This window comes from Hibiscus syriacus, unplaced genomic scaffold, assembly GCF_006381635.1.
Source record: "Hibiscus syriacus cultivar Baekdansim isolate YM2019G1 unplaced genomic scaffold, ASM638163v2 tig00117017_pilon, whole genome shotgun sequence".
Lineage (NCBI taxonomy): Eukaryota > Viridiplantae > Streptophyta > Magnoliopsida > Malvales > Malvaceae > Hibiscus > Hibiscus syriacus.
The window spans coordinates 3,078,870-3,089,696 of NW_024063526.1; the positions used below are offsets into that span (position 1 = coordinate 3,078,870).

The following is a 10,827-nucleotide window of genomic DNA, read 5'->3' on the forward strand; positions in this document are numbered from 1 at the left end:
ACACAAACCCTTAAATTTGGGATCTTTGAACACCAACAAGATTACCATGCAATATTGGTACCAAAAGATAGAGTTTTTCACGTATAACAATTTTCTATTTACAACTTACTCAAGATCCTAAGTAAATTGCTTGAAAATTGAGTTGAAATTTTTCTCTTACCTTGAGAGAGAACCCACGGCTGATTTGGAGGAGAAGATAGAAAATTTGGGTGCATTCATCTTATTTTACTCTATATTCCACTATAAATGAATATTATATTCATTTAATTGGGATATGACCAAATCACCTTTAATGAATCTTCTTATTTACCATAAAACCATGACAACTCATCCTTATCATAATTCAAAGTCAAAGATGAATTATTTTGACTTTAATTTCCGAAATTTCCCATGAAATTTCAAAACTTGCATTTTAGTCACTAAATTCAACTGTTTCGATTAAATTTGAAAAATTCCTTATTTTCAGACCAAATTTCTTTGATCCAAAACATTAAAATAATATTCCAACCATTTTATAACATCCTTTAAATTTTTTTGTAAAATTCCAATTAAATCTGAAATTACCGATTCCCTACCGGTTTTAACCATTTCTAATTTTTCTTTACTAAAATTCCAAATCTAAAATATAATTTCCATAAAACCCCACCCTCAAAAGTAAACCATCTATATATGGAATAAAATTCTTTTTAGGAACTTTATCACTTAATTCCCTAAAATTTCTTCCAAGTTTTATACTTTGACCATCAAACTTTCAAAAGTTACATTTTGGTCACTAACCAAAATTTGGGGTATTACAATATTCATTTATTTATTAAATGAAAGAACATGAACAAGCTATATTTCTTAATGAACGAACATGAACAAAGAAAATTTTGTTCGTTTATATTCTTGTTCGTTTATGTCCGTTTATTTATTGAATGAATGAACATGAACATACCTCCACGTGTTTGTTCGGTTCGTTTACATGACAATTTGGCCATGCAATTTTCGAAAATTGCACTTTAGTCAATAAAATTCAATTGTTCGACCAAATATGAAAAATTATATTATTCTGAGCCAAATTTATTTGATCTAAAATATGGAAATAATATTTCCAACCATTTTCTAACGTCCTTCAAATTTTCGTAAAATTTCGGTTCGATCCGTATATCCGAGTTCAGTACCAAACTTTATTGTTTTATAACTTCTAACACAAATCTCGTACCGAAAATTTGATTCCCACGGAAATCATTCTCATAGGCCAAACTGTTCATTTACGGGATGGAATATATAACTTTTAAAAATCACATTTTTAGTCCTTAAACTTTAACAAAGTTTATACTTTAGACCTCAATCTTTCAAAACTTATATTTTAGTTACTAGTCAAAATTTGGGGTATTATAATATAAATAAATATGTTCAAAAATGTTAAATGAAGATGTTAATGAACAATAAATAAACAAACACGACCACCTTAAAAAAATAAACAAACAATCATGATATTAAAAATTTAAACGAACATGAATTGAACATGAACACCTAACAAAATAAACAAATGAACACAAACACAATCTTTTCTGGTCAAGCTCAATTCATTTACACTCTTAATCATTCTAGAGGAATACACGATTATACGATTATGCCCCCAATTTTTATTTTCTTTCTTTCCACGTTAGGTAGGATTGAATTAAGTACAATTAAATTATTATTCAAGCCTTATTAACTATAAAAATCCCTTCAAATTAAATTAGTAATTTCATAATTAAATAAAAATAAATAATTATTCAAATTAAAATCTGATTAAAAGTTTAAAAAAATATTCAAGACTTACTTAATTTTTAAAATATAAATATCAAAAAGGAAATTACTAGTTTTTTATTATTATGAGATAAAACTAAATGGAGTAAAATTAAGAAAATAACATCCACACATAGGGTAAATATTTACCCATAAAAAAAATCTAAATTTAACTTTAAAGATAATTCCTTAGTTGCTTTTCTCTCGCTGTCTTTCCTGCTCAAAGGTCAAACTCTCCCACCTTTCTCTCTCTAATCCCAATGTTATTGACTCAACAAAATCAAAGTTCATTTTTTATTTTTGGATAAATAATTTATTTAGTCACTTAACTATTTTTTATGATTATGTTTTGGTTATTTAATTATTTTTTAAAAATCATATCTAAATTTATATTTTTTTGTTTTGGCCACTTAAGATTAAAAATTAATGATGATTGTGACATGTTATCATAAGATAATGTTACACCATCATTGATAAAATAAAAAAATTCCACTTTATTAGTTCTATTTATTTTTAAACAATGAGTGACCAAAATGAAGAAAATGTAAATTTAAGTATGATTTTGATAAAAATAGCTGAATGATCAAAATGAAACTAAAAAACAATTGAGTGACTAAATACACAGTTTACTCTTTATTTATTTTTGTTTAATTACCCTATTTTTATTTTAGGAAATATATAATTAAATTAAGTAAAAAAAGTAAATTAGATGAGTTGATCCACCGGCAACCCGAAAAGAAAGAGAGAATAAACCCATTTTTTGAAACACAAAATTAAAGAAAAAAGGGTCCCAGGTTATCTTTGTTTTCCTTCCTTGATCTATGGGAGCGCTTCAATAACCAATCCAGATCTCAAAAAATCCCATAGTTTAATTCTTAGATCGAACAAACTAATCAAGAAAAAGGGGGGAAGATAAAGAGGGAAAAACCAATTTTTTTGGTGGGTGTTCAAAAATTCAATGCAGTGAAGACATTCGTTAAGAAAGACCAACTTGAAAGGGAGAGTTTTGAAGGGAACCCAGATCAAGAAACTAAAGATTGAATCAGGAGAAGAAGAGGAAAGGGTTCTATCTGATGGTGGTGGGATTGGGTGCAGATCCGAGCAGCGAGAGATATCGTGGAGCAGCGGGATTTGATAACAAGAACGAGGGCAGCGTATTTTTGGAGGCAGTGGATTTGTTAAGGTGCGGTGGGGCTGCATAGGCAAGGATGCAGCTTCACGTCTCACCTAGCATGAGAAGGTTAACTATATCAAGCAACAATGGGTTTATTGACTTGACGAAAATCAAGGTGGCAGCTAGACATATTTCATACAGGACCCTTTTCCATACCTTTCTCATTCCTGCTTTCTTGTTGCCTTTCGTCTTCATTCTTACTGCTCTTGTTACCCTTGAAGGTGTCAACAAGTGTTCCTCATTTGGTATGCCCTTTTAGTTTCCATGTTTTTTTTTATTGTTTTCTATTAGATCTTTATTGGATTTGATTTAGGCTTTCTTTAGTTATTGACATTTGAAGTTAGTTCTATTTATCTCTTAATCTTTTCTTGAAATCTTAATTATACTTTATTCAGGTTTATTTGGTTATGCATTTGATTTTGATCATTTTTATGATGCATTTGATAATATCTGGATTCAACTCAATCTTAATGTATTGTTAGTTTTCATTATAACCTTGACCATTTTTCCTTTTATTTTCTTGAAATCTTAGTTTATCCTGATTCTAATTTGGTCATGCATTTGATTTTGCCGCACGGCACTTTCGATTCTACTTCATTTGGTTGATATGATGATGCTCCATTTTATAGTTTCATGTTTGTTGATCTGATTTGGTTTGCAGATTGAGCTCATTAGTTAATAAGCTGACTTGTTTTGCATTATAGATGGACTGGGATATGTGGTTATGTGGCATGACTGGTTCTGTCCATAAATGTCTAATTCGTAGCTTCTGTTGATTGTAAATTTGTGTCCTCCATGCTGCATTCTTAGAAGTTATCTGCAGTCTTATAAGATCCAAGTATTACAAAAGAAAATTTGTCAATGTTTTTTCTTTTACTTAATTTTGCTGGTTGAATCCGTATCTCTAGTGTAATTCAGCATTTAATCAAAAAAAGCTTTTGGTTATAAGCTCAGTTGAAGTAGCTGGATTATACAGACGGTAGAGAATTGAAAGCTCAAAACCCTTTTGCTTCTCCTCAGCTTTGTTTGTGCAAAATAAATTTCTGCTGTGTATTTCAGTTGAAGTTGTATTCCGGGTTTATGGATTTATTGCCATGTTCTTTTCATTTTCTTATTTTCTGTTTTTTTTATTTATCATCACATGACTTCTTTTTCCAGTTGATTTACTGATTTACACATCTTAGCCTTACTGAAATTCTATATTTTTGTGGAATTGTTCAACTTGCATCCGGATCTTTCTGTTGTCAAAAGTTCATTTATGCATGTTATCTAAATCATTTTGAGCATTTAACTTTCCTGATGGAAATACCATGAAAACTGATTAGAACTGGTTAATTCAAACTTATATAATTGTGTGCTTATTGATTCTTGATCTTGTTCTTTGTTCTTCCGGTTCATTTCAATGTTTATATCAATTAATTGACCGCGTTGAGTTATGGACTGAATCTGTTTTTCATATTGTATTCCAAGTTAACTTACTAGATTGGTATATCCATTTATCTTTATACAATGCCTGTTATTGGGTCCATGACTCTTCTTCTACTTGTTTCACCATTCCCATATTGTTTAGGTAGGCGGTTAGGACCGAGGCTTCTTGGTAGAGATGATTCAGGGGTAAGTAATCCATTCTCTCCGTGCTGGAACCATTTTTTTTATTCTTATGATTTTAAATTGTGTTCCTCTTTTGTGGTGACGTGCAGCAGAGACTAGTTAAGGAATTCTATAAGATCCTCAATCAAGTGAACACGGAGGAAATTCCAGATGGTATAAAGCTTCCAGATTCATTTAATCAACTTGTTCCTGAAATGAAGAACAACCAATATGATGTAAAGACCTTCGCATTCATGTTAAGAGCAATGGTACAGTTATGTTACGTTACTTTCAATTTTCTCTATTTCTTATTTGCTATTTTGGGTATTATGGTTGAGGATTGTTAGAACTAAGGTTGATATTTAATTGTTTTTCTTGCATCAATTAATATATTAAGTACATTGGCTGTTAATTATTGAATAGTCTTGGAAACATTTTCTTGTCACTATATTAGACCTATAAGTTGCTAGATGTTAATAAATTATAGGGAAGAAGAAACCTGAAGAGTCTAGCTACTTTGAACAAAAATGGTGAAAGCTAGGGCTATTAACAGTTTCACATCTGTAGGATGCTTTTTTTTTCCCATTGATACTAGGTAACGACTTGTTTTTGTCACAAAAATCCATATTGGGTTAACATTATGCTTGCACAAATATCCATATATACTATGAATTACAATTTTAACAAATTCTGTGAGTTTGGAGAACTTCCTTAGTGTTTGTCTTTTCTGCACAGATAGAGAAACTCGAAAGATAAATTAGGGAATCTAAATTTTCTGAACTGATGAACAAACACTTTGCGGCAAGTTCAATCTTAAGAAGCTTATACTGTCTTTCTCTGCGTTTAACCGATGAATATTCTTTGAATGCTCATGCATGCAGCCAACTGCCTTCTCCTGAGCTCCTCCCTGTGCTTTCTAACAACTCTTACCACCACTTTGTCCTGTCAACGGACGACATATTTGCTGCATCGGTTGTCGTCACATCTGCTGTCCAGTCATCCCTAAAACCCGAAAAGATTGTCTTCCATATCCTCACAGACAAGAAGATGTATGTGGGTATGCATGCCTGGTTTGCTCTAAACCCTGTATCCCCAGCAATAGTCGAAGTGAAAGGTGTTCAACAGTTTGATTGGTTAACTAGAGAGAATGTTCCTGTGCTTGAGGCTGTGGAGAATCATCATGGCATCATAAATTACTATCATGGCAATCATATTGCTGGAGCAAATCTCTCCGATACTACTCCTCGAAGATTTGCTTCGAAATTGCAAGCTAGAAGTCCGAAGTACATATCTTTACTCAACCATCTTTGGATATATTTACCGGAGGTAATTCGAGACGGTCATAACAATTTCTTCTCTTACATGCATCATCTTTCCTCCCAAAATATGTTTTGAGTGTGCATTTTGAACAGCTATTTCTGAACCTTCACAAAGTGGTATTTCTAGATGATGACGTAGTTCAGCGTGATTTACACCTCTTTGGGAGATTGATTTACGGGGAAAGGTTAATGGAGCTGTTGAAACTTGTAAAGGCGAGGATGAGTGGGTGATGTCGAAACATTTCAGAAACTACTTCAATTTTTCCCATCCCCTTATAGCTAAGCATTTGAATCATGATGAATGTGCATGGGCTTATGGGATGAATGTTTTTGATCTACGTGCATGGAGAAAGACAAATATAAGAGAAACATATCATTACAGGCTGAAAGAGGTAATGTAATGGATACTTATTTTGTATAATTTTACCTTACCCTTGTTCGAATTCGAATCGCATCACTGTCATCCTTTACATTTACTGATCTACATCAGGAATCTTTTATATTTTGTTTTACATTATTTCACTCATTTACTTGATTATTGGTTTCTTTGTGGTAGAACCTGAAGTCGAACCTAACAATGTGGAAACTCGGAACTCTGCCACCTGCTTTGATTGCATTTAAAGGCCACATTCATCCGATTCACCAGTCATGACATATGTTTGGTTTGGGGTATCAGAGTAAGACCAATGTCGAGAATGTGAAAAGAGTTGCGGTTATTCATTACAATGGCCAATCGAAACCATGGCTGCAGATTGGCTTTGAGCATCTTTGGCCATTTTGGTCCAAGTATGTAAACTACTCCAATGATTATGTTAGGAACTGCCACATTTTGGAATTGTAGTTAACCAGGTTGGAGGAGTTCGAGATGACGATATAAATGCAGAAGAGACACTAGCAAGCGGAGTGTTTTATTGCAGCCTGAAAATTATATCGAGAAAGGTAAAGAGTGCAACTGTTTTGAGGATGGGATATACTAAAAAATGTTTAGCCAGGAAAGGACCTGCATTTCTAGCACGGTCATGAAAATTCTTTCTTTTTCAGTTTGTAACATAGCAATCGATCAATGTAATATTTTCATGTGGGAAAAAGCTACTCGAATCGCTCTTCCTGCAAGGGTTCTTTGGCTTTCGGAGAAAGGTGCGAAAAGATACGAGATTCGGAAGTGTTCTCCATTGGTGTCACTGGTGTAGGAAGACAATGGCTGGGGCAGTTCATTTGGCAAGGCTCCCACATCAAACACAGACTCTTTTTTAAACATTCCATTTTCATTTTTGCTAGTTCCCAATTTTTTAGCCTTTAATTTGAAATATTTGTTGAATTGTACAACTTAGATTATGGAGATTGCTCTGTTACGGCTCCCATTAGTAAGGCTGTAAAAAGCTGACCCGACCTGTAAAACTGACTGAAATCGACTCGAGTCAAAATTGTTTTGGACCTGCACTGTGGCGATCCGAACCCGACTCGAGTCGGAACTGGTGTTGGCCTGAACCCGATTTGGACCTGGAAATTGTGGATCCGAACCCGACCTGCATTCGACCTGAGAACGACCTGAACCCGAATTGAACCGAAAATATGATATTCGAACCCGAACTGCATCTGACTGATATGAATCCGAACCCGAGATTGACCTGGTAAATAACTGGTATTACTCGATCTGTTTCAACCCGACCTGTTTTTAACCTGACCTGTAAATGATCTGACTTGTTAATGACCTGATCTGATATTTACTTGACTTATATATTACCATACACAAAATTATAAGATTTTAATAAAATTATAAGTTTTTTAGCTTATGATGTAATTAAAATATTAATATGATTACTTTTTAAATGTTATAATAAAATATTTATTATGATAATTATATTAATAAATAGACCTATTATTTAAAATTATTTAATAAAATTAATAAAATTATTTAAATGTAAATTAAATAAAATATTATTAATAATGCAAAATAAAATTAATATAATGTAATTTATATAAATTATATAGTTTAATTTATATAAAAAAAAATAATATTATATAAAATAACTTGAGACTCTAAATTAGAAAAATAAAATAAAAACTAGACTAAATGACTAACTCATGTTTATTTTGATTTTAACTTATCTTGTAAGAGAAAATTATAAGAAACAAGATATTAAAAATAAAAAAGAGTAAAAGATTTGAAAGATGATTTATAGTTGGAAAAGTGATGAAAAACAGATAGTACACACCTTTTAATGCCCATTTTCTATACTACCACATGTGATACCCTAAAAAAAAATGATATGAATTTTTGGTGTAAAATTTTCATCATATTAGAATTAGATCAAAGAGTTCTCATTGTTCTACCAATTTCTATCTATACAAACACATATTCTATCAGTTTTATCCACAAGAAAAGATCTCACAAATCGATGGTGTAACCTAATCGACAGTGAAGTCTCTCAACAATATTCTAATAAGCCTCAACTGACGAAAAACTGCTGATCCCCCAACGGACGGGTAATCCGTATACCCAACTCTAGTCAGGAGGCCTTCCATCAGATCCAGGAGATGCCGCAGATTTAGCAGATACTCCTGTCTTGCCTTGTTTCCGCTCCTTTTTACCCTTTCCGATCTCATTTGTTTGGTTACTATACAGAAAAAGAGGTTCAGGAAAAATGAGTGAGAGAGACTCAAGATCCAATGTCCGATATCATGTGCTACAAGAAAAATGTCCAGCACGTGCCAGTGTTTAGCTAAATTCGAAGAACTAGTATATATTGCATTTAGCTCAGATAGCACAAATAGACCCAAAAGCAAACTAGAGTGTAAGAGGTATACACTATAAGCTTATTCGAGGACCTCCTTAAAACAGATCCACAACAAGCCTTGTACTTTTTTCTTTGATCCACAAGGTCATAACTTGTTTCTTGGAATCTTCTGCAGTTCGGAAAGTTAAAAGAGGGAAAAAGAGTGAAAATCTTACTTTTAAATCATACATGTAATTTATTTAAGGAAAAATATTTATTACTTTCATCACTGCATTGCACCTTTTCATCTGGCCAATAGGTGTAACCATCAAGGGTTTTAGTGCCATCACTAGATTGATCCTGTTTCGTGGTCTTCTCTACAGCTTCTTCCTTCTTGTTCATTGTTTCCATTTTCATCATTACCTGGATACCATAAGGATAGATAAGTACACCATATATGTCAAAACATTATCTCTTCAAACATCATAGAAAGCAAAAGCAAAGTGAAACCTCCCCGCAGGTATCAAGTAAAAAGAATCAGATTTAACAGAGGTAATAATAATAATAAGAAATCTATTGTTTTAATCATCAAGAAACTATAGGCAAAGAGGGCTTCAATATGAATCTTCTACCAGTTAGCGTTGTTTCATTTGAAGTAAAAATATGAATTTCCTAATCAACTCCGAAAATCTTCACATGAGACAGATCCATAAATCCAATAAAGCTAGGATGGTGTTGAATGGGCACAACTGATAAAATTGTGGCCCTGCATTTCAAAATTTAGGACCCATATATTGTGAATAGAATTTTCATATTGCATCTTTTAATGATCTTTATATATTCATCAACAACTGTCTTACCGACTAAAAAAGCCTACACGATGTTATAAAAACAAAGTGGACTTTTTCATTATAAAGAGTAAACTGAAAAAGTAATGAAGGGAGAACCCTAACAATATATCTAGAATTAACCTTAGTGCTGAACCCGCAATTACCATAAGAGCCATTTGCATGGCAAGTATGTGAATCATTTAAAGCTGCACCTTCTTCAGCCCAAGTTGTTCTGCTACTAGGAACTCTATAGCAGCTTCAACATTACCGTCTACTTGTAGTAAAACCTAAAGAAGAATGCAAAGTAAGCACAGAGAAAATTCCAAGCATATCATGATTCTTGAGCATGCGAAACAATGGACTTGAGGCCCTAACTTACAAAAGACAGACATACAGGAATAAAGACACCATATATATATATATATGTGTGTGTGTGTGTGATAATTCATCACCTCTTCAACTTTTTCAGCGCTCTCACAACCACTTCCAGCCACTACTAATTTGATTGATCCTGTATTGATTTTTTGATACTGTCCTTATCAGATGCCCTCTTTGGTTTACTAACTGCAGGTTTTGCTTGATTAGATGACGGTTAGATATCAGCCACCGCCTTTTGACAAACTATAAGTAAGTAGATTATAGTTATCAATTAAGACATTCAAACATAATCAGAATAAATATATGAGCTATCACAGTGAAAAATTATAAAAGAAAAATTAAAAAGCAAAACCTCAAACCTTAATTATAATTGGAATTGCTGGCCCATTACAGAGGTCTTCTTTTGATCTTACACTATTGTAGTGTTCCTCGTCATGATATGATCTGATACACATTTGTATTTCGTACAGATGAATTAGATGCTATATTTAGTAATTTACCAGGATGAAGAAACAATCAACCGTGAAAAGCATTAAACTAAAGTATCATTCAGTTATTTGGTTTCTCTTCTATCAGTAGCATTCACAAGTTGCAAAACCCAAACCTATTTAAAGCACACAAAAGAGCAAATCAAATATAATATAAAGAAATAGAAGAAAAAAAAAAGTAAAACTTACTTGGGGATTTTGTTTATTGGGTTTGGGTTTTTGTTGTCTAGTTTTTACCATTGGTTCACCTGATTGTTCTTCTTCGGTGAATTAGTAGGAGGATCTGTGTCCTCCAGACAAAAGAGGAAATGAGGGGGAGACGATGCCGGTGATATGGAGAAGGAATGAGGGCTTTGTGTTCAACATTAAGCCAGGCCGTGTTGCCTAGTAAAAAAACTGCAAACGCCTCGCATGTATCTACCCGTTCGGCCGAGGTAAACAAAGGCTCAGGTGAGGAAAATCATCCGGAGAAGGAATCCATCCAGAGATTCTAATGACAATAGTTAAGAGGACAACCATAAAGAAGCCATGGTTATGTTAAAATCATCAGGAGGG

At 32.9% G+C, this 10,827-nt stretch overlaps 2 pseudogenes; one reads left to right on the forward strand and one right to left on the reverse strand.

Annotated features, from left to right (window-relative positions):
- The first annotated feature begins 2,553 nt into the window (after positions 1 to 2,553).
- Positions 2,554 to 7,129, forward strand: LOC120195696 (annotated as a pseudogene).
- A 1,236-nt stretch (positions 7,130 to 8,365) lies between these two features.
- LOC120195661 lies at positions 8,366 to 9,998 on the reverse strand (annotated as a pseudogene).
- Positions 9,999 to 10,827: the final 829 nt, after the last annotated feature.